Below are 24,605 nucleotides of genomic sequence, written 5' to 3' on the forward strand. Positions count from 1 at the left end.
GCAGACATGCCTGGGCTGCCGTGGAAGGGGCATTTGTCCCCACAGATTTTTTGCTCCCCCATTTTTCTGTGGGGGAGACGAGAAATCTGCAGAAGGTATGAATTCTGCGCCTCAGCAGGGGCACAAAATTCCCCCAGGAGTAGTGCTGTGTTTGCTGAAGCGATGATATTTCAGTGGGATGTTGGTGATGTACCTGGTACATGGGGCTGCATCAGAGATGTGTTATGCTACTATGCTAGATACATGAGGCATCAACAGTGTAGTAAATTTTATGGGATGTAGCCTCATACTCGTGTAATTTATGCAGAAAAGTGATGCCTGAGTTTTTTCCGTCTAACTGATACAAAATCAGTATTGCCCCCTAAGAATTTTACTCCACAAAAGGAAGACAAAGCAGCCAGAACTTCAACTGGCCTACTTTACTTGAGTAAAATTACTCACTTGAGTAAATGTTTGCAGGCTTGAACCCTTGGAGATTAATGGCAGCAGTCACCCGGTATGGGAAGAATAAAGAGATATATTCATTTACAGGTCTAAGTAAATTGTCATCTAAATATCCATAGGCACAAAAACTAATGAATCAGACATTCAAAGGTAAGTAATAGACTGAAACAAAGAAACAATAATGTCTAAGTACAGAATAGAAAAAGCACCTGTTTGCCAGTCATAAATCATAGAATCATAGAATATCAGGGTTGGAAGGGACCTCAGGAGGTCATCTAGTCCAACCCCCTGCTCAAAGCAGGACCAATCCCCAACTAAATCAAATATTTATTGATGAATATTTATTTCCTCACATAGATGCCTATGTTGTTATAACTTACCACACTGTTTCTCCCAAAGAGTTATTAGACTTTGATACCTACACCTTTGTGTTTGGATAACTGAATCTTTCCCCTTAGTTCCAGCAACAAGATCCTTATTCCATGTGTCTGAGCAAACCATTTCTACCTATTGTGGGTGCCAATCCCAGACTGATTTTACAAGCTGAGAAATCCAGTCAAAAATGCACTCTGTGCCTGCATCTCTAGCTGCCATTATGAGACCTTGCAGAAAAATGAACATTGCATGGCACCTGGAGAAATGAACCCCACACTGCTCCATAAGCCTGACATGGGCAGGAGTTAACAATGTGATTAGTGGACTGATGGATGATGCACAGTTCCATGCCTCAATAGCAAGTTGTTCCCAGGGGGACTTTTCTGACCTGCTAAAATCATGTCCAGTCCTAAAACAGTTGAAGGTTGTCTTTGCTATTTGCCATGGAAAATCTGAAACCAATCTGGGGTAGTGAGAGAATTTAACAGTTTTCAGAATATTAGATATCCTGATTTAAAAAAACAAAAAGCTTTCAGTAAAAGAACATAGGGGGTATTATATCCGGTATCTTAAATCTCCACAATTTTGAAAAAAAAAATATATATAGGGCTCAATTTTCAAAATTGGATATGTAAAGTTAGGGCATCCAGCTTTGCATTTGGATTCACACGTCCGTTTTAGTTCCTTAAATTCACATTATGCTGAGTAAGTGCTGACTTGTGCATTGCAATGTATTCTGCCCTTTGTGCCTTTTGGTCGACACTCAAAAGCTTTGCCGGCATGTGAAAAACCCATACCCTTAACCAACATAATTATGCCAACTGAAGTCCCAGTGTAGACAGCATTATACTGGCAAAAAAAAGTCTTTTTGATTGTATAGCTTATATTGTTTGGGGAATTGGTATTAAATAAACTATACCAGCAAAAACTTTTGCCCATATAAGCTGTACTAGCAGGGTTTGCCAGTATAGCTATCCCTAGTGTAGACATAGGTCTAAATGACTGTATGTTGCCCGCAATGTGAGAAGAGCACACAGAAGGGCTTCCCTTTGTTTTCTAGGGGCACGTAAAAATTGTGCTTTTAGCAACAGCTACACTCTGGGGGTGCTGCCAAGTCACATTCCCCAGTGAGGGCAACAGGAACCATTGCTCAGTGAAGCTCTCAGGCACACAGGGGAGTATGGCTGCTGCTAGATCCCACACAGTCTCCCTGTGTGGCTAGCCAACTCTGCTGGTCAGTGGGAGGCCGGGGGGAAAGGAGGAAGAGCTATGATCTTGTTTCCTCCCTGTTTTTTTCAGGGTATCTAGTGCACTGAAGAGATGTCAGGGACTGAGATTATGGTCAGTCCTTGAAAATGAAAGGCATACCTAAGGTTGGGAAGCTTCTTATGCCCCGCTCCTCTCTTGTCCATCTTTGTAGAGGCAGCCACAGTCTGTCTCAAAATGTTTAACAGCATAATTATCAAAAAATGAATTCAGCCTAAATATTTCCTGGTGCAAATAAAAGAATGTTTGCAAAGAAGGGCTCTTGAAGCAAAGGTTTAGCCAAAAGACAGCAAGGAAGCTAAATAAATGAATCACCAGCGAGTTTTGCGGTGCTATATGTTGAGAGTTAGAACTATTTAGAAGAGACTGGTTTGGTCCTGCTCCCATTAAAATACTGTTGATTCCCAAGGGAGTAGAATTGGTCCATTATGTAAATTTTTAAAGATTAAATGGAAAGAATAGTATGCTTTCTTTAAAAGAGTATTCTTTAAATTGTGGGAATATATATATATTAGTACAGGTAGCAAGTAGCTGACATCATATTGCTATGGTCCATCTGGCGAATACATATTTTAAAATGGTTACTAGTTTAAAATGATATGTATTTCTGTCAAGTAAATGTGTACTTTGGTAATTTTTTAAAATGTTTATTAGTTACCCTATTATAAGAATCATTGTGGCCTAAGTAATTATTAACGTGATTTCTAACAAGAATGGTTGAGAAGGATTTTAGTATATTTATGTATGACAACTTGTATAGGATGAGTTTATAACAATAAAAGAATTACAAGTCCTTCTTTTGACATAATTCTCTCGGCTCTTATAGAGTTTGCTGATTTAACGTAATTTCAACAGTAACACCAGTTCTCTGAATTAGTAATAATTAATTTCTGCATCCCTTTAGCATTCAAGGACAATATCTTATTAAGAGTGACATTTCGTTTCACGGATCCTAAAAAAAAAAAGTCCCATTATCTTAAATTAATGTCCTTCATATCACTTCTATTAATATGGTTTGTTATAACTGGAGAAGCATAATTTGTTCTACATTTTAAATATATTAATAAGTATAACCATCTGCATCAAGTAGCGAGCAGAGGAGAGGAATCTCTTTAAGTAAGGCTTTGATCTTACCAGGCCTACAAGGCTGAATCATAGCTAAATGTACTTTTCATGCTATTGTTATCCAGAAAACACCTATGTTGCTAGTAGTTTTCATATCCGAAGTTCTGTTTTGTTTTACTTTAAATCTAAAGCTCTTGTATCTCATGTCTGTGCAAATAAAGCTCCTCCTGCAAACCAGCCAGGAAAACATATGATACCATTTGCAATTGCAGAATGCGGCATGCTGTTCTTCTGTAATTATAATGGCCTGAGCAGTGTGGGGTTGGTTAGCCTTCCTTAACAATCATTAATCTATTGAGTCTTAGTTACTGTGGCCCATCTTGGAGAACAGCAGTCCTTGGCGTGAGGCACCTTGGGCTGTGAATTCGTTGTGAGCAAGGGATAGCCTTGTTTGTTACATTCTGCTGCTTGCTGTTCCCCAAGGAGTCTGGGAAGAGATTTTTTTCATCTTTGTGATTGCTGCTTGCCCTCTCCCTCGCTCTCCTGCTTGTCCCTTTATTTCTCCTTGTTGTGAAAGTTTCTTTCTGTGTGACTGGGAGTCTGTTTAGCAGACCATATTGCGAGTGAAGGTGCATCGTTTGTTGCCTGATTTTGGCAACACTGGGCAGTCAGCTGGGATGTAATTAAGACTCTGAGAACAGGCTGTCTTCTCCACAGGAAGGGCATGTTAGATGTTGCTGGGATTTGGGGCTGTCAGTTTGGCCAAGGCTGGAGAGTGAAAGCTAGGGACAGTGATCTTTCCTTTCATTTATAATCCCTTTATGTACAGTATATGCACTTGGCAAAGTTTACATATAACCTAGTGACTGGAGCGTACAAGCCAATGCGGCTAAATTAGCATATGTTACATGTATATTTTAGTAATATTTTAAAGCAAGTGCAAATTTCCAAAGTGAATTATGCATGTATGACAGAAATAGGGTTGTGTTGCATTGGGTGTCAAATCCCACAACTTTTTGTCAAGACCATGGATTTTACATTAAAGAGGCAGAGAGACTAAACGAAGTAAAACAGTTTTAATTTTTAACAGTTTGGTCAAGCCCAAGGAGCCACTCTCTGACAGTTATAACTGACATTTGAATAATTGGATTAATTTAGAGGGGGCAAATCCTGTATTGATAGTTATGCTTGTTCTATATATTTTTTTTATTTAGGGATGGAGTTGAGTGGCTTAATTATTTAAAGTTCACTTCACGCAATACAAAATACTGCTGTTCTGAAACTTTAGACTGAATTGCAGGAGGAAAAAAAATCCTGTTTAAAATATTTCATTTTCTACAGAAGCAAGCTTAAGAAAGCATTATAATACATTATTTTCCAACTTGTACAATGCATCAGTATAATGTAAAGAAAACTCAGAGATAAAAAAAAGTGTCATTTGTGATCTAAAGCAATAGTTTCAGAGATGTACATAGGTCAGTAGACCAGATTCTGATCATCTTTCCACAAGTATAAATCCAGAGTAATAACATTGACTTCAGCATTATCCCAGATTTATGAGGAAACTGAAATCAGAAACTGTCCCAGTTTTTTTAAAGCAGTATCAAATTCCTTTGGATTCACATTACATTTCAAGTCTCTTTTCATAAGAAAATTAACATTAAAATGAATAATAGTTATGAATTAATGAACCTTTCCTGATAATTCTGTTAATGAGCTGCTTTTACTAAATTGTGGCAGAAAGCTAGAAGGGCTAACTATAGAAATAAAGAGTCTAGAATACTGTTTGCTGCTGGCTTTATCGTTGTTTTACTCAGCAGGACATTAACAGATATTAACACTCAGACAAGAAGTGTTGATCCACTGTTTATGATATTAACACCTAGTTAGAGAAGTATAAAACGTGCACTTGGAATCCAACACACAGACATATATGTATGCATTCGGATAGGTAGAAATGTTCATTTAAAGGTTATACATTTCACTTGAGCTTTGGTAGTTGTAAAACTATTGCAGCACATTTAAAAACAAAACGTAACAAGTAAACTATATCCTTACCCTACTGTAGTACCTGCCGTGTTGCACTTAAATGTTACACCATCAGAAATTATGTTAATAAAATAATGTTGTGTACGAAAGGACAATCAGTCTTACAATGGAGATAAGGGAGCATATTGTTTAAACTAATTTTGTGCATTTTAGTCTTGAAGACTTCTAAACATTATTGAAATGCTGTATCGTTTGCTTTGCAAATGGGGTAGTCAGACTTCCTTGTAACCAGACTAGCAATCCTTGGGGGATTCTCAAAGCTTTTTAAAATTATGGTGGGTTTTTTTTTCTGGGTCAGTCTAAGTCAGTCCCAGGGGTGAAGTTGCCATCTGTCCTTTATATTAAAAGAATCTCCTATATTATATACCTGATGTTCTTGTCCCAGAGATAAATGTTGTTAATTAAAGGACAGCATTTGTCCTTTATGTAGAATAAAGATTCTTTCCAGCCTTAATAATTTCTGGGTTCTGTACATGCCCTTAAGTATTGCCTAACCTAAATGTGATTTCTTATTCATTCAAGATCTTTGGTACACTTGGAGAGTTTAGTAACCCAAACAGTCATATATATTAGTCCAGATTAGATGGTGTTCATTTCAGGCACTGATGGTAGAACAGAGGATATAGGTTTTTGATGTACAATAGTTAATTTATTTGAGGCAAATCCCCATTTGGGAGTGTTGCCTAAGAAAGGACTGCAGGTTTCAACCCTTTGTAATACAATTTTCTCTACCTCCACCTTCCTAACTACCTCCTCCCAGCATGCACTTATTCTTGAGCAATGCTGCACCTTTTCATCTAACCCTATAATGTCCATTATACCCCCAAAACTCCTTCCATTTAGTGAGCATCTCAAGGTTATACTTATTTGAGAAGTCCAGTTCCAAACACAAACTACACGTTCTATAACAGCACATTTACATGAGCCAGGCAATAAAGAATTGTATTCCTGTTCTTGTTCATGTGTCCGTAGGGGTTTTAGTAGAATCTTGTAAATGAGGATTTCTCATTAGCAGGGAGTGTGCCTTTGTGGTTGTGGTGGTACCTCTGGCCCATGGTCACACTTAGTAATTCAATCACCTTTAAATACCACTGGTTTTTATGCTGTTTTCTGTCAGGATGTCTCAGGATTTTCATTTTTTATATTGCATCCTTCTCTTGCCTGGCTGACTTGTAGCTTATAAGCTGTTCACTCAGGCAGTGGGCATTCTCTGTGTGCCTCCAGAAAGTCCCTAGAAAGTTGTGGGTACCATCATAAACAATTTAATTATAATTATTATTTTAATCTGTTATTAGATGCTTGTCATCTTCATACATCTTCTTTCCTCTCTTAATCTTGTGTGGTATGAAAACAAAATATGGAAGGTGAACCATATCAGAGTTCATCCATGTGCCATGAAGGAAAACTAACATATATATTCTGATTGCTAGGCCAGATTCTGATGTCAGAGGAACTCCACAGATGTCTGAGAATAGTGTCAGGTATGGAAAACACTTGGAAACAATAAACTGGGATCTTAATTCCAGTATGCAGGAGGCTGGCACATCCCTTCTGAATATCATGTTTATGGTCCATGGAAAGAGAGTACACAGAATTCTCTCACAGTATTCAGGATACAAGCATCATATAAGCATAGTGACAGGCATCTTATTTCAATCCCTTGGAGCTGATAGACTCACGATAGCTCACAAAGCTACGTCTCTTGTGCAGAAACCCAATTCACGGCTACCACAGCCTCAGGTCAGCGTGTTATTCCTTCTAATTAATGGAGATTCCTTTTAGTGATTTAGTTTGCTTTTTTAAAGTGAGAAAATCTGCAAGCCTATTACATTCTTAGGTGTTTTTTGTTTGCTCTATCCAAATTGATTGCAGTAAGTGTGAACAGTGTTCTCTGAAATTTCAAACCATTAAAGTAGATTGAGAAATTACTCCAGGGGTATGATACGAAATGGTTACTTGTAGCTGTGGTTCAGTCAAAGTTAAAGACTGGGCCAGTTCCTAAGGGATTCTCTAGTAGGACAGGGTAGCCATAAATCCAGGGATCTGGCCAAGTGAGGATTTCCTTTGCATGCTGGAGTGATCTGGTGATGTAAAGGTGACACAGTGCCACCTGTGCCACTCTTCCTTTAACTCTGTCTTTATGCCCTTGGTGACCCCCATCTCCTATAAGTACCACTTGGGCACAAAAGTAGAACAGCTCTGAGATCAGCCTCATGTTCAGGAGTAGCATAAAGATGGGTTCATAGCTACCCTTTTCCCTTCTCTTTCAAGCTGCACCAAGCTCAGGAGGGACACGAGCCAGGATATGGTCCCTGTTGTTAAGAGAGCTCATAAAAAATAAAAATTGTAGTTAGACAAAAAATGTAAGTTAAAAGACAGTGTAAAAACCATTTGCCTAAGTATGAGAGTGAATAACCAGCAAATTAATTTCTTGGGTAGAACACAAATGAACATGCAGAGAATTCATCTTTCAGCAAATAAAAAGGTATATGTTGACAGATGAGGCTTGTTGTTTTAAATGACCATATTAAAAATTATGCAAAAATATGAGTAACTCACAAATAAAACACAGCTGAAGGATATAGCAACCCTCAACTGATATTATACTGCAGGTTCATTTTCAAAGACAATCACTACCTAGCAATTCTGAATGCTACGAGGTTGTCACTGACATTTTGTGTACAAGAGATAGTGATAAATGGATTATTTTAAATGTCATTCTACAGCTTCTTAGAGTTGCAAGTTAGACTTCTAATATACAGTTGTTGGTTAGTATATACTTCACCAATCCTTTGTGATGAAATAATCTTCCCAAGTTGCATGCAGAAATGTCAGTTCCTTTCTTCTTAAAATCACACAATATGCATAACAGAATGTGGAGTCATATGTAACTGTTTATAGAAAACTTCCCCAAGAATTGCTACTCTCCAGTAGCATTTCATATCATATGTTTAACACTGGCCATGTTACCGTAGTGTTTCCCCCCTGTTAATATTGATTAAACCGCAGAAGGTTTCTTTGCAGTTAATGGGGGGCACACTTTAAAATTTAGATCATTAACATTTAAACAGATTTTAATTGTTAAGCATAACAAATTTATACAGATAGATTAAATTGCTTCAATTAATTGACATTTACATCTTCAGAGATCTTTTGCTGGGGCTATTCTCATAAAACTTTAAGGGTCCCAGAAGGAGTTCTCTATGCCATTCTTTCCATTTTATGTCTTCTGTTCTCTCCATATTATTTCTTTGAAAGTGCTGGACTCTTTCTAACTGCCAGTTACTAAAATCAAATTGCTTTTAGCCTGTTACATGGGGAGGTTGGTTTCAGCAGATTTACATGGAAAGACCCAAATAAAATTTAAAAATGTGCATGTGTCATGCGTAATTGGTAAAGTTGCTTTAAAAAACATTGTGCTTGATCACAAATGGAGGGGAACTCAAGTGGGTGCATGTGTGATAGAAACATGCCAAGTAGGGAAAGCAACAATCCTAAGATATGTCCCTCCATTCTCAGAGGCTGCAGAAGCCCACAGCAGATACATCATGAGTTTGGTGTCTCCATCGACTCCTTCACCTGCACAGTTGGAGGAGAAATAAAGGGGTGCAAATGAGGTGGGAGAGCCCTGTCACTTGGGGCTGAAGCCAAAGCCTGAGCATTGTAGCTTCACAGAGGGCCCCTGTGGTGTGAGGCCCCAGGCAATTGCCCTGCTTACTACCCCCTAATGCCAGTCCTGGCTTTTATATGCAGAAAAACAGCGATTGTGACACAGGTGGCCCGTGGAGTTTTTATAGCACGTTGGGTATCCTCAAAAAGAAAAAAGTTGAGAATCCCTGTTCTAGAGGACAGTGTTTGGACAGTACACCCGTGTCTCCTGTCCCAAGATCCAGAGGATGTCTCTGCTGTTCTCAGGGCATCTTCAGGTTACGGGAAGGTAATGTCCTTGCCTTTTCTGTTAGAAGCAAACCACATTTCCACATTCTCCTGTCTGAAGGAAACTCAATGACTTTCAGCTCATGGAGTTTTCTGTTCCTTCTACATTTTTTCTGGCACAGGGCTCTGGCTCTTTGTTCAGGATATTATCTTGTTGGATGTAGTCACTGTTTTATACATTCAAAGTATATTGATTTTACTACACCTCAACTATGAGGACATAATATGGGGTATCTTTTTAAGCAGCAAAGTACTATCAAGTTGACCATACTACCTAATCAAACCATGAAGATAATACTAAATTATATGAACCCACTACAATTATATAGAATATTAGTGGAGGCAAGGGGAACTGGAGGTGGAATATCTCTAGCTCCATTATGCACCATAAAATAGTATAAAATGGAAAAATAGCAAATGCATTCCTCTCTGTTTCTTTAGAAACATTCTGGCCACTACTAACTGCATATATATATATAATCCCAGATATGTTGGTAGAGGATACACTCTATTAATGGAAACTTGGTCATGTACCTTGGGGGTAGTCTTCCGAGTCACCAAGCCCATTGTACACTGACAGAGAAGGGAAGAATTGGAGGGGGCCCAGGGAAGAGAGTGCAGTTTTGGTCATATTAAGGTTACATTGATGGCAAGACATCCAAGAAGTGATGTCGTGGGGGGAGGGAGAGTTGAGATCTGAGGTCAGGAGTGGAGAAAAAGAGCTGTAAATTGTTGGCATAAAGTTAGTAGTTAAAGCTGTGTGAATAGATAGGGTCACTTAGAGAAAAGATGTCAACAGAGAAGAAGAATGGACTAAGGAGAGATCCCTGTCGGTCATGGGAGGAGGAAGACCCTCTGAAACAAGCAAACGTTGAAAGAGTGATCACTGATGTGGTTTTGAGCCATGAAAGCCAAGGGATTTAAGATGTAATGAATGTGCGATCAACAAAGTTGAAAGAGAGGTGGCCGAGGATGGGAATGGAATATAGACCTGGGATTTGGCTAGGGAAATAAGATTAGAAACTTCAGTGAAGGCAATTTCGGGACCGTGGAGAAGGCAGAAGCCAGATTGAGAGGATCCAAAAAGGAATTTGAAGGGAGGAGCTCGAAGCAACATTTGTAGATGTTCAATGAGCAGAAAGGTGAAGGGAGTTGGAGCAGTAGTTAAAGAGGAATTTGGGGTTTCAGAGGGGTTTTCCAAGTATGGGAGAGACCAGGGCATGCTTCTGCTTTAAGAGGAGCTTGCTATAGCAAGCAAAAGGTTGAGAAGGAGAGAGGAGAAGGGAAGGGATGAGTAAAGTTAGTAGCCCAGAGGGGATATGGTCAAAGGGGCTTGATACTGGAATCTGCTGGCCAGTTACCACTAACAGGTTTCTTGAGGAAGACTAGCCTTGTCCTTGAAGTTGGAGGTAGGACCTGTTTTATGGAAGACAACTTATGTCAGGAGCTGGGGTGTTTTTCTTGGTAGCTAGTGATTTATCCTGCCAGGTTGGATTGATCCTAGATGTTTGGCAGATAATCTAGGAAAAATAGCAACCACACTATGATGGCACTCCACAAATCTTTGACTAGCAGGCTTATATCCAGAGCCTCTGCCTTCAGTGGTGATAGGATCCATTTTGTGAGGGAAGGACACCCTCATCTGAAAAGGGAGCAAATATGGATGAAAAATGAAATGACTTCTTCACTAAATAAGTGTCTTTTTCCTGTAATAATATTCGAGATTGAGAAAAATTAGAATGGAATGGACTAGAGATTAATATAAGGAAAGGCAGTACAATTTTTTACACATACACATGTGCACTCTGTTTTGTGCATCTGATTCTGACATTAGAAACTGGTAAGAAGACAGAACAGTTTCAAGTATGGAAAATGTAAAATGTACTTTTGCATTGCAGCATCATGTTACTTCAGGATTTCTGCTAACTTGAAAATAAGAATATTTACTCCAGAGGGACTGAGATCTACACATAGATATTTTATGAAGGAAATAAATATTTTAAAATGCAAACACCAGAGTGTGTTGGTCCTTCAAAACAGGGTCAGAGACTTGTTCATCTTTTAGAAGTGTTGGTTTTTTAATGTATATCACTACAAACACTGAGCCTTTCATGATAAAGTAACTACTGTGTTACTTTTGCCAGTTGAAAAGAAACATACAGAGCTCCTTTTTGTTTCTAAAGATCACAAGATTTCTATAAATAGTGTAACAAGACTTTGCTGTATTGGGGAAGATGTAAGTTGTTAAAAAGTTGATTTATTCTATCCGGACCGCACAGAGGAGACCACCAGAATAGCATCTGACTGACAAGTTAAATCATGTTACTTTTAATGAAGATAATTTCCTCAATGAAAGCATTGCTACGGCTTTGCTCATCTTAAGGCAAATGCACCTTTTCTCCAGTTGGTCATTGTCTCTTTACCACCAAAATATTTAAGAAAACACTTGGGGGATCATATTGTGTCTGGTCTTAGCAGGGATGTGCAAAGGGGACAGAGGAACCAAGTGCTGTTCACAGGAGCCAGGGACATTTGCAGTCCCTGCACTCTTCTGACTAGCATCAGCTAGAATCGCTGTGTGCTCTAATCAGGCTAAAAAGGGACCTGGGAAGATTCAGAGCCATTACCTTGCAGTCCTCTAGCACATATACACACACTAGATAGTGGAGGTGCTGTATTATGCTCCTTTGTAATGAGTAGTGCAATGGGCTGCTTCTCTTTGTGCACCGCAAACTCAGAGAGTCATTGTGCCTAGCTGTTGTGCCTAGCTGTTTTGTAATGCATCCTGGAGTTCCTCACAACCCCCAAAGCAGGCCTGTGCCCTAACGGTAAAATCTGGTTTTGGTTGCCCGGCCATTAACCTTGACACACATTTGTTTTTTTTAGGCATGAATCTAGATGTACTTTGTGCATCCATGTAAAAATTGTCTAGCTACGTTAGCCCTTTGAGTGGTTTCTAGACTGGTGTTAGGTAAAAGCAATAAAGGGCTAAACTGCAATAATGTACCAAAAAAGAATATAGACAATGGAGTCCATAAAAGGATTTTTTTCTCCATTCGTTTGCAAACAATATCCTGTTCATTGGGGGCCTTATTCTGACTGCAATGAGGTATTGAGCATCCTCCATTGCTGTTGACTTAAGTGGGAGCTGAGATTGCTTAGAATCTCGGAGGATTGATCCGTATCAATTAGCAGCCACAAGGTTTCCAGTTTAAACATTATATGTGTGTGTGGCAACAGAAGGGTTGAACAACTTCTGTAGCTTCAGTTCTTCACTCAGATCCTCTTGTTGCTGTCAGTACTGGTGATAGATAAACCGCATGTTCAACTCTGCCATTTCTTAGAATTTACTGTGGTGGTGTTCAAGAGTAAAATCCCAAGAAACATAAGAAAAGAACAAGGGATGCAGCTTATCAGGGAGGAGTCTCCCAAACTGAAACCTAGAGACTTGTAGCTGTCATTCTGATGCATTGCTCTAGTGTCAGCAAAGTGATTCCATTGAAAAGTGAGCTTTTTACAAAGGAGGGGTGGGATTGCTTTTAAAAATATTTATAAATATATAATAACTTTTTGGTGTGTGTGTGTGTGGATAGATGTATGTATGTATGTACAAGAAACCTAAATGTTTTAGGGGCAAACACTAGAAGTTCATGATAAGAGAACTTGGAGGAAAAAAAAGACAACCCCAAGCTCCAGCTATGTAAAATATGGTTTAATCACTGATTGCTTAATCACCTCTTAGAGAGGTTAAGTCCTCAGGCAAAGCAGGAATATTGTTACTCTGACCTCTTTTGTTTGGTATTTTTAGTTTCTTTTTTGTTGAACATCTGCTACCTTTGCCCCTGACCACTCCCCCAATCTGGGATTCTGGATGGAAGAGGCATAAGTAAATAGTTGATTCCATTGGCCTGCCTTTCTTCCTTCCTTTTTGAGTGGAGTAAATATGGTGTGTCCACTCTTTCGTTGATGTGTTTCCAAAGAGTGTGAAGTTTAGTTAGTGAACTAATACCGCTAACGAATGGCCTCTAGGTATTAGAGATGGCAGTTGAATCTGAATGTTTGCTTCAGCATTATTCAGAACAATTATTCAATAACTGTTATAACCCTTTTGTAGTATAAAAATAATTGCTACAAAATCATAAGCTTTCACAAGTTCTTACAAAGCCATTCTGACCAGCTCAGCAAAATGTTGTAAAGAGTCATGAAGAAAACTTACCAATGAAACAGAAACATGGGCGACAAAGTAAAGCATTTCTACAGGTATGAAGGGGTTCAACACACGCCCACACATGCACATGGCGGTATCTTTCCTGCACATTGTCCATTGCACACACCTACACAGCACACTCTTTCAGTTAGTCTCTCAAACCTTGATTACAATGAACTGGAACAACATGCTGGATTTTAAAAAGTTTGGTGCAGTGTTGGCACTGGAGATGGCAATTCTAAATGAGGCGGGATGCCTGTGCGCTCATTTGTGTGCTGCTACACACAATGCATTTCTGTTCAGATATGAAATAATATTGCACTCACAAGGTACAATGGGAATTTTGCCACTGACTTCAACTGAGCCAGTTATTTACCCAGAGTGCCTTTCATCCTGAAGTGCTTTAGGAACACACCCCACATAATTCCCAGAGCAAAAATGTAGTCACCTCTTGGGAGAAACCTAGCAAATGCTTAATAGCACACAGCCTCCCTACACATCTTTTTAGGATGGGAAATAAAAATACTCCAAGACTATCCATTGAACCTCCTGTGGGAATTTAGGTAGGCAAACTCTAATTACCGGAATAGAAACTTGGCTAAGATGGTGGGATAAAAATCTGATTCTTTTTCAGAAAATTCTATGGGATTTTTAATGATCATAGATTTCATAGATTTCATAGATTATAGGACTGGAAGGGACCTCGAGAGGTCATCGAGTCCAGTCCCCTGCCCGCATGGCAGGACCAAATACTGTCTAGACCATCCCTGATAGACATTTATCTAACCTACACTTAAATATCTCCAGAGACGGAGATTCCACAACCTCCCTAGGCAATTTGTTCCAGTGTTTAACCACCTTGACCGTTAGGAACTTTTTCCTAATGTCCAATCTAGACCCCCCTTGCTGCAGTTTAAACCCATTGTTTCTGGTTCTATCCTTAGAGGCTAAGGTGAACAAGTTCTCTCCCTCCTCCTTATGACACCCTTTTAGATACCTGAAAACTGCTATCATGTCCCCTCTCAGTCTTCTCTTTTCCAAACTAAACAAACCCAGTTCTTTCAGCCTTCCTTCATAGGTCATGTTCTCAAGACCTTTAATCATTCTTGTTGCTCTTCTTTGGACCCTTTCCAATTTCTCCACATCTTTTTTAAAATGCGGCGCCCAGAACTGGACACAATACTCCAGCTGAGGCCTAACCAGAGCAGAGTAGAGCGGAAGAATGACTTCTCGTGTCTTGCTCACAACACACCTGTTAATGCATCCCAGAATCATGTTCGCTTTTTTTGCAACAGCATCACACTGTTGACTCATATTTAGCTTGTGGTCCACTATAACCCCTAGATCCTTTTCTGCCGTACTCCTTCCTAGACAGTCTTTTCCCATTCTGTATGTGTGAAATTGATTTTTCCTTCCTAAGTGGAGCACTTTGCATTTGTCTTTGTTAAACTTCATCCTGTTTAACTCAGACCATTTCTCCAATTTGTCCAGATCATTTTGAATTATGACCCTGTCCTCCAAAGTAGTTGCAATCCCTCCCAGTTTGGTATCATCCGCAAACTTAATAAGCGTACTTTCTATGCCAATATCTAAGTCGTTGATGAAGATATTGAACAGAGCCGGTCCCAAAACAGACCCCTGCGGTACCCCACTCCAGCAGGATTGGGAACCATTAATAACAACTCTCTGAGTACGGATATCCAGCCAGTTATGCACCCACCTTATAGTAGCCCCATCTAATTTGTATTCGCCTAGTTTATCGATACGAATATCATGCGAGACCGTATCAAATGCCTTACTAAAGTCTAGGTATACCACATCCACCGCTTCACCCTTATCCACAAGGCTCGTTATCCTATCAAAGAAAGCTATCAGATTGGTTTGACATGATTTGTTCTTCACAAATCCATGCTGGCTGTTCCCTATCACCTTACCACCTTCCAAGTGTTTGCAGATGATTTCCTTAATTACTTGCTCCATTATCTTCCCTGGCACAGAAGTTAAACTAACTGGTCTGTAGTTACCTGGGTTGTTTTTATTTCCCTTTTTATAGATGGGCACTATATTTGCCCTTTTCCAGTCTTCTGGAATCTCTCCCGTCTCCCATGACTTTCCAAAGATAATAGCTAGAGGCTCAGATACCTCCTCTATTAGCTCCTTGAGTATTCTCGGATGCATTTCATCAGGCCCGGGTGACTTGCAGGCATCTAACTTTTCTAAGTGATTTTTAACTTGTTCTTTTTTTATTTTATCCGCTAAACCTACCCCCTTCCCATTAATATTCACTATGTTAGGCATTCCTTCAGACTTCTCGGTGAAGACCGAAACAAAGAAGTCATTAAGCATCTCTGCCATTTCCAAGTTTCCTGTTACTGTTTCTCCCTCTTCACTAAGCAGTGGGCCTACCCTGTCTTTGGTCTTCCTCTTGCTTCTAATGTATTGATAAAAAGTCTTCTTGTTTCCTTTTATTCCCGTAGCTAGTTTGAGCTCATTTTGTGCCTTTGCCTTTCTAATCTTGCCCCTGCATTCCTGTGTTGTTTGCCTATATTCATCCTTTGTAATCTGTCCTAGTTTCCATTTTTTATATGACTCCTTTTTATTTTTTAGATCGTGCAAGATCTCGTGGTTTAGCCAAGGTGGTCTTTTGCCACATTTTCTATCTTTCCTAACCAGCGGAATAGCTTGCTTTTGGGCCCTTAATAGTGTCCCTTTGAAAAACTGCCAACTCTCCTCAGTTGTTTTTCCCCTCAGTCTTGATTCCCATGGGACCTTACCTATCAGCTCTCTGAGCTTCCCAAAATCTGCCTTCCTGAAATCCATTGTCTCTATTTTGCTGTTCTCCCTTCTACCCTTCCTTAGAATTGCAAACTCTATGATTTCATGATCACTTTCACCCAGGCTGCCTTCTACTTTCACATTCTCAACGAGTTCCTCCCTATTTGTTAAAAATCAAGTCTAGAACAGCTTCCCCCCTAGTAGCTTTTTCAACCTTCTGAAATAAAAAGTTGTCTCCAATGCAGTCCAAGAATTTGTTGGATAGTCTGTGCCCCGCTGTGTTATTTTCCCAACATATATCCGGATAGTTGAAGTCCCCCATCACCACCAAATCTTGGGCTTTGGATGATTTTGTTAGTTGCTTGAAAAAAGCCTCATCCACCTCTTCCACCTGGTTAGGTGGCCTGTAGTAGACTCCTAGCATGACATCTCCCTTGTTTTTTGCCCCTTTAAGCCTAACCCAGAGACTCTCAACACTTCCGTCACCTATGTCCATCTCTACCTCAGTCCAAGTGTGTACATTTTTAATATATAAGGCAACACCTCCTCCCTTTTTCCCCTGTCTATCCTTCCTGAGCAAGCTGTACCCATCCACACCAACATTCCAATCATGTGTATTATCCCACCAAGTTTCAGTGATGCCAACAATGTCATAGTTGTATTTATTTATTAGCACTTCCAGTTCTTCCTGCTTATTCCCCATACTTCTCGCATTTGTATATAGGCATCTAAGATACTGGTTTGATCTTTCCTCCCAGTTTTGTCCTGACTCTCCTTTCTCTCTGCCAATATAGCCCACACTCCCTCTTGTTTCCGACCCATCTCCCCGGTCTCCATGTTCCCCACTTACCTGTGGGCTTTGCTCACCTGTCCCCGTCGAACCTAGTTTAAAGCCCTCCTCACTAGGTTAGCCAGTCTGTGTCCGAAAGTGTCTATCTTGTCTTGTCTTATCCGAAATTTTTACCCTTTTCATTTTTGAAGGGTATGAATACCGAAGAGATCAAGAAATTGTGTGGCCCTGTGTGTACTTATATAGTCTTTCCTGGTAAAGAATTCTTTTGTATCTTCAATTTTAATGACAGAAAATTAAAAATATATACTCTTATTATTCTTGTAGATACTTTATTATCTACAATGAGATCAATTATCATATTAAGTTTATTTTTGCTAAGAAGTTGACAAATAATCTTTTTCATGGTCAGATATATCATAGTCCAAATAAAAACTTTCTTTTCAGTATCCATTAGTCTTGAAGCAGAAGAACTGACTATCTTATCTAATCAAAACTTTCATCCAACTCATGCCTGTCTGAATCCCCTCCAACATTTTATGAATAATGTAATTAACTAATAAGCATAAAGTTAATTTAGAGATCAGTAATGGAGAATGTATAGTTAAGCTAGGCTTTAGATTTAAAATCAGTTGCTTCATAATACTGGTTATAGATTTCAGCATCTTTTCTGCACCTCCAATAAGAGCAGCCAGTGACTTAAAAAGAAAAGCAAACAAAAGACAAATACCAGAGAAGAGTGAGCAAACAAACAGTTCTTGAAAAGTGTTTGGTCAAAGTAAGCAGGAGGATTCACAGCAGATTGAAGATTACTGTTACTCTTTTCTTAAAGCTATATTGTAACTAGGGCTGTCAAGCGATTAAAAAAATTAATAGCGATTAATCGCACGATTAAAAAATAATAGGAAACCATTTATTTAAATATTTTGAATGTTTTCTACATTTTCAAATATATTGATTTCAATTACAACACAGAATACAAAGTGTACAGTGCTCATTTTATATTTATTTTTGATTACAAGTATTTGCACTGAAACCCCCCCCAAAAGAAATAGTATTTTTTTCAATTCACCTTATACAAGTACTGTAGTGCAATCTCTTTACCATGAAAGTTGAACTTACAAATGTAGAATTATGTACAAAAAAAACCCCTGCATTCAAAAATAAAACAATGTACAATTTTAGAGCCTGCAAGTCCACTCAGTCCTATTTCTTGTTCAGCCAATTGCTCAGACAAACAAGTTTGTTTACAATTGCAGGAGATAATGCTTTCTGCTTCTTGTTTACAGTGTCACCTGAAAGTGAGAACAGGCGTTCTCATGGCACTGTTGTAGCTGGCATCGCAAGATATTTATGTGCCAGATGCGCTAAAGATTCATATGTCCCTTCATACTTCAACCACCATTCCAGGGGACATGCGTCCATGCTGATGATGAGTTCTGCTCGATAGCAATCCAAAGCAGTGCAGACCAACGTGTGCTCATTTTCATGATCAGAGTCAGATGTCACCAGCAGAAGGTTGGTTTTCTTTTTTGGTGGTTCAGGTTCTGTAGTTTCCGCATCGGAGTGTTGCTCTTTTAAAACTTCTAAAAGCATGCTCCATACCTCGTTCCTCTCAGATGGAAGGTACTTCAGATTCTTAAACCTTGGGTTGAGTGCTGGAGCTATGTTTAGAAATCTCACATTGGTACCTTCTTTGCATTTTGTCAGATGTGCAGTGAAAGTGTTCTTAAAATGAACAACAAGTGCTGCATCATCACCCGAGACTGCTGTAACATGAAATATATGGCAGAATGCCAGTAAAACATAGCAGGGGACATACAATGAAAGAGTTTAGTCAAAAATTAAATTAATGCATTATTTTTTTTAATGAGCGTCATCAGCATGGAAACATATCCTTTGGAATGATGGCCGAAGCATGAAGGGGAATATGAATGTTTAGCATATCTGGCATGTAAATACCTTGCAATGCTGGCTACAAAAGTTTGTCTTAGCGATTGGCTGAACAAGAAATAGGACTGAGTGGACTTGTAGTTTTACATTGTTTTTTTTTTTTTTAGTGCAGTTATGTCACAAAAAAAAATCTACATTTGTAAGTTGCACTTTTACAACAAAGAGATTGCACTACAGTATTTGTATGATGTGAATTGAAAAATATTATTTCTTTTGTTTATCAATTTTACAGTGCAAATATTTGGAATAAAAATAATATACACTTTGATTTCAATTACAACACAGAATACAATATATATGAAAGTGTAGAAAAACATCCAAAATATTTAATAAATTTCAATTGGTATTCTATTGTTTAACAGTGCGATTAAAACTGCAATTAATCGCTATTAATTTTTTTAATCATGATTTATTTTTTTGAGTTAATCGTGTGAGTTAACTGTGATTAGTTGACAGCCCTAATTGTAACAAATGTTAAAGTGACATTCGTGAAATTTAAAAAAAATTAGTGCAAGATTTCACCAAATGTCTCCATTTCCCATAGAAAAGAATCATGTATTTTTGTGATCGCAAAACCTTGAATCTGCATGGACCAACTTGTCAGTGTACTCTCAGATTCCCAACTGCATGTGCAGTTACCCAGTCTGTGCATCCAAATGCAAGGTTTTGGCATGTCATGGATGTGTGCGTGTGTTTGTGACCATGTCCAGCCTTTGATATCTTAGCCCTGTGTGTTAAATTTAATCTCAATGTTTGTTAGAGGGTTTTTTCTTTCAAACTAAGAGAATGAGACCAAGCCCAATGAAGTCAATAGGGAATCTTTCCATTGAGCTCAGTGGGTTTTGGATTAGACCCATAAAATTTAGTTTTACTGGACATACAGCATTTGCATAGTGAAAGATGGAAATGAATATGGTACTCTTTTAAAGGCTGGACTCCTCTGATAAAAATAAAAAAACCCTATGCTCTGATTTCACTCTTAGGACTTGAGTCCTGAGTCTAGCTCAGAGAGGCCTCCTAAAACTAGAATCAAGCTGACTGTATTGCATTGCTATTCTAATTTCCAATTTGGGATTTTGCTACATAATCTCTACTACAGTGTATCTAATCTTCATGAAACCCAAAGTCTTCATATAAACTTTATGGATTTTCCTCCATGTGTCTTTGCTAAACTGAGATGTGTCTTCTGGCTGAGCTGTAGAGACATTAAATTACTGAGTAAATCAATACAGCGTTGTAATGTCACTGTATCTTTTTCAAAGACCAGCTCAAATTTTGTATGCCATAGCTTTGATCCTTTTCATTTAATTCTAAGTACACTTGTTATTATAGTAACTGTTGTTTGTATGTTATTTTAGCTTTTTACTTAAGTAGCTATTTAGCAATTTAAATGAAAATGTAATTAGCTTGCATCTGTTTTACATGCATGTAATACCAGGCAGATGTATACTTCTATTAAAGCCATATTTTCTTTTTGGCAAAAAGATACGAAAACAAAATTGTACCAATCATGCGATACATCTTTTTTTTTTTTTTTTTTTTTTTTTAAACACAAAATTAGTATACACAAAATGTATGTTGTGATGGTAACAACACTCTATATTTAGGGGGGAGACAAAGTGAAAAGCTAAAATAAGAGGATTGGTGTATCATTTAGTTGCACAGTTAGTTGCTCTCAGTTACACTAGTGTAAATCCAGAGGTTCCATTGAAGTTAGTTATGATTAATTACAAAATTCATCATCCTTAATAACCCTTCTCTTCATGAGCTAAATACTGTTCTCTGGAATTCCACTGAAGTCTATAGAGTCCCCCTGGATGTATACCAGTGTAAATAACAATAATATTTGGCTGTTAGTGAGTTGAATTACTGAAAATGAAAAATTTTCTGTTTATTGTCCTGATGTTACAAGGTACTGACTGCCCTCAACTAACTTTAAAGGAAATGAGGAAGGATGTTCTTGCATTTGATGTCATGGACAGGGACACAGAAGCTCTGTGTTCAGTTCCCCGCTCTGCCACAGACTTCCTCTGTGACCTTGGGGAATCACTAAATCTCTGTGTGAATCAGTTCTTCTTCTGTACAACCAGGATAATATTTCATTTCTTCCATCCTTCATCTGACTTTTCTATTTAGATTGTAAGCTCTTTAGGACTGTGTCTTACTATGTGTGGATACAATGTCAAGCACAATGGGGCTATGGTCACTCGGCAGCTCACTGAAGATGCTCGGTATCTTGTAGGACATGTCCCTTTATCTGTCTCTGGAATATCCAGTTTATCTGTTTGAACAAACTAACAATGGCCTAAAAATGCTAACAGTTAAGATGTTTATTCAATAATATATTACACTGCACTTCATACTGGTAAATAATACTCTGAAACCTGCATTAGTAAGATAAGGCAACTCTGATTTATTTGTTTATTTCATTTATTTTGAATGTATACTAACATAATTTCTTCTACATGGAACAAGTGAATACTTTAATAACTTGCTATTGTTTCTGTACATGTCAGTATTCAACTCTCTGCCTATTCAGAGAATAATTTTAAAGGAAGCTTTTTCTTGTATTTCTTTCTTGTGCATATGTAAGGCGCCAATCCTGCAGCTGCAGGTGTAAGTAAGTGAGGCTGCATACAGGCACATGGTTGTGCCCATCTCATGGAGCTGCAGGGGCAGAATCTAAATTTGAGTTTTCCCCCATTATTTCGTTATTAAATAGTTTAGGGCCAAATCTTGCTGCCCTTCAGTGGGAGTTTTGCCTGAGTGAGGACTACAAGGTTTGCCCCTGAAGATTGTTTAAACTCTCCACTTAATGTAAGGGCAAAAGGAGACCACAAAAGGTCAGTTTTATGGGATTGTTTCTCATTACAGTGGTGCCTGGTAGCCCTGTTATACAAAGTTTGTATTTCAGGAGTTTATAATACGGTCACTCCTTGAGAGCCATTAAGACCTACTGAAGCAATTCCCATGTAATCCGATGAGACATTTTTCTTTTATCTTTTTTTTTTTAAATAATCAACATTATAATGCAGAGAGAATGAAATACAGAAAAGTTTATTAAAATAATGTAAGGAAGGGATTGAAAGCTGAGACACTGGGTTGTAGCCTGACCTTTCTGAATAGAAATGTGTGCCGGGGGGAAGGGGGAGGTACACACCTTGAATGATCCAGTGCTTTTCCATTTGTGGAGATCCATGGCACGCTCCCCTCACGCAGGCAGAGGCAGTCTGATTGGCCTCTAGCTCTTGTGTTAGACTAAGATTGGTGGCTATGTATTTTTAAAATTTTGGGGTCTTAACCATATGTGTGTAGCACAAAGCCACATGCTTGCACTGGAAGCATGACTCAGTTTCTGTGCTACCACTGCTCATCAGTGTGTATTAGTTCTCTGTGACCTCTCCGATGGTAGTCACAGAATAGGTTGGCAAATTATATTAAGGATAACTCAATATTAAGTTACATTGCAACTGGCCATATGATTTACACTGGCTTTAGGTAGGGGCATGCTGTATACAGTGGCTACTTCCTACCCCTGCCCACAGAATGGCTTGCACAGAGTTGGTAGATAAAGCTACTGTTAGCTACATGGTGATGGCAAGCATAATTCTTACCTACTTTGCCTTCTAAACTGTTTCCCATTTCAACATAATTTTTCCAGTTACTGCTCAATTGCTCCCTTCCGCTCTTGGCAACAGAATGGAACATAGTGCATATTGTCCATAACTTGTCCTTTTGTGCTTAGCTATTGCAACACTTGTGGTAAATAAAGTCACTCTGGTGCATTGAGGTGGGTTAAGGTTTCAGCCTTAACTTGGATTTTCTTGGCTTTTGATCAGTTAAGCCACACCCTTTACATTTTAACACATTTGGGGCATTTTTTAAAAAACTTTTGTGGTATAAATAAAGCTGTTAGACATGCTTCAGGGTGGTGTGGTAGGGCAAGGGGGGAAAGAACCCAGCTACCCGATTAATCACAGTTATTAAAATGCTTATGTAGCATGTAACATCTTTGCATTTGTGTTATGACAGCTCTCTTTGTTGATGAGGTAAATGAGTATCTGTTAGAGCTGCCAAAGTCAGGAAAGAGCCTGTAAAACCTGGACACAATATCAGATCATGTTTCACCAACAGAACAAGATTGATTTATTGTGTTACATCAGGGTTAGATGGACCTAGTACTGCTTCACCACATGCTATTTCATTCCCTTGTCTATTAAGTATGCAAGTACAAACAGCTTTAACACAGTTCTTTACCTAGAAACAAGCCTGGGGCTTCATCCAAATACTTGTAACATATGAAAATTGAGCTGCTTTGAACTTGTATGTTTTTGATAACTGCTTGGTATGCTTCCTGGAGGATCACCTGTAGGCTTTTCTTTCCAAATCCTAATCCCTTTGATTAAGTGCCAGGACAGATAGCTCTCATTGAATAACTCCAGTCTCATAATTCTTCCCTCATTCAGAGTTGAAAGGGAACTGCTCGAGCTTCAGTAGGTAAATCCTCAGATTTAGTTAAAGTAAGTCAAACACTTAGAACAAAACAATTTCAGTTTATAAAATAGGGTTCAGATGAGCTACTGAATGTTTACATACCACTTGCTGCCAGAAGCTGTAGGATGAAAAAACAAAACAATTTTTTTAGCAAGTAGGATTAGGAGAAGGAAAACTTTGAGAAGCAGAAGTTTAAAAGACAACTTGGCATGGAAATTTAAGCCTAAGTGTAGGAACATAGTTATTTTACTTGACTGTTCTTGTTCTCTTTTCTACAAAATCAGGCTTTAGTGCTGAGCTAAACATTCCATCCCCTCTCCAATCTCTTCTCCCTCCCGCCCTGCCCCACTCCCCAAATAACTACCACAATATGGAGGAAGGGAAAACATCCTTGTTCTTTTTATCTTTACAAATGTGCCTGCTGGGGACTAATGTAAACCAGCTCAAGATGTTTCTATTTAAGTTTGCAGCATCAGAGGGTGGTGGGGAATTAAAAATAAAGTGACATGCTGGCTGTTTGTCTTCTAAGAATACTGTTATAGCTGATATTTTCATGGATTTCTAATACATATATGCATGCACACCATTTTGGAAATTAGTCAAATTGCCCGTTGTCATACTTAATGAAACGTCTTCCTTTATAGAGCATTCACTGTACACACACCCACCAGATGAGAATGTTTCTGACGTGAAGAATATTGGTTCAGATTAATTCTGATGCAGTAGCAAATAGAGCAGTCTAGTTAGATAAATCACAATAATCGCACAAAACTAATTCAGATGATGCACATTTTTGTGGCTGCTTTCATCCTGAAGGATCTCAAAGCTCTATGAATCCTCATCCTGAAAAATAGTGCAAAGCCCCAGGATGCAGGCTCTGGTTGTAGGAAAATGCAAGTGGATGTCGCATAGGGTTACCATATTTAGCAAATAAAAAAAGAGGACCCTCCACGGGCCCTGGCCCCGCCCATTTCCCCACCACCAGCCCCACCCCAACTCCGCCCCTTCCCCGCCCCAACTCCTCCCTAGCTCCGCCCCCTCCTCCCTCCCACTCCCAGCTACGCGGAAAGGGCTGCCTGAGCGCTACCGGCTTCACGGTTTGCCGGGCAGCCCCCAGACCCTGCGCCCCCGGCTGGTGCTTCCCCAGCGCAGCTGGAGCCCGGGAGGGGAAGCGCCCAGCCGGGGGCGCAGGGTCTGGAGGCTGCCCGGCAAACCATGAAGCCGGTAGCACTCGGGCTTCGGGCAGCCCCT

The 24,605-nt window shown here is 39.1% G+C and overlaps 1 protein-coding gene across 3 annotated transcripts in view; it reads left to right on the forward strand.

Moving 5' to 3' along the window:
- FTO (FTO alpha-ketoglutarate dependent dioxygenase) overlaps positions 1–24,605 on the forward strand; it is a 329,085-nt gene that overhangs the window by 192,104 nt on the left and 112,376 nt on the right. The window lies entirely within an intron of this gene.

This window comes from Trachemys scripta, chromosome 13, assembly GCF_013100865.1.
Source record: "Trachemys scripta elegans isolate TJP31775 chromosome 13, CAS_Tse_1.0, whole genome shotgun sequence".
Classification (NCBI taxonomy): domain Eukaryota; kingdom Metazoa; phylum Chordata; order Testudines; family Emydidae; genus Trachemys; species Trachemys scripta.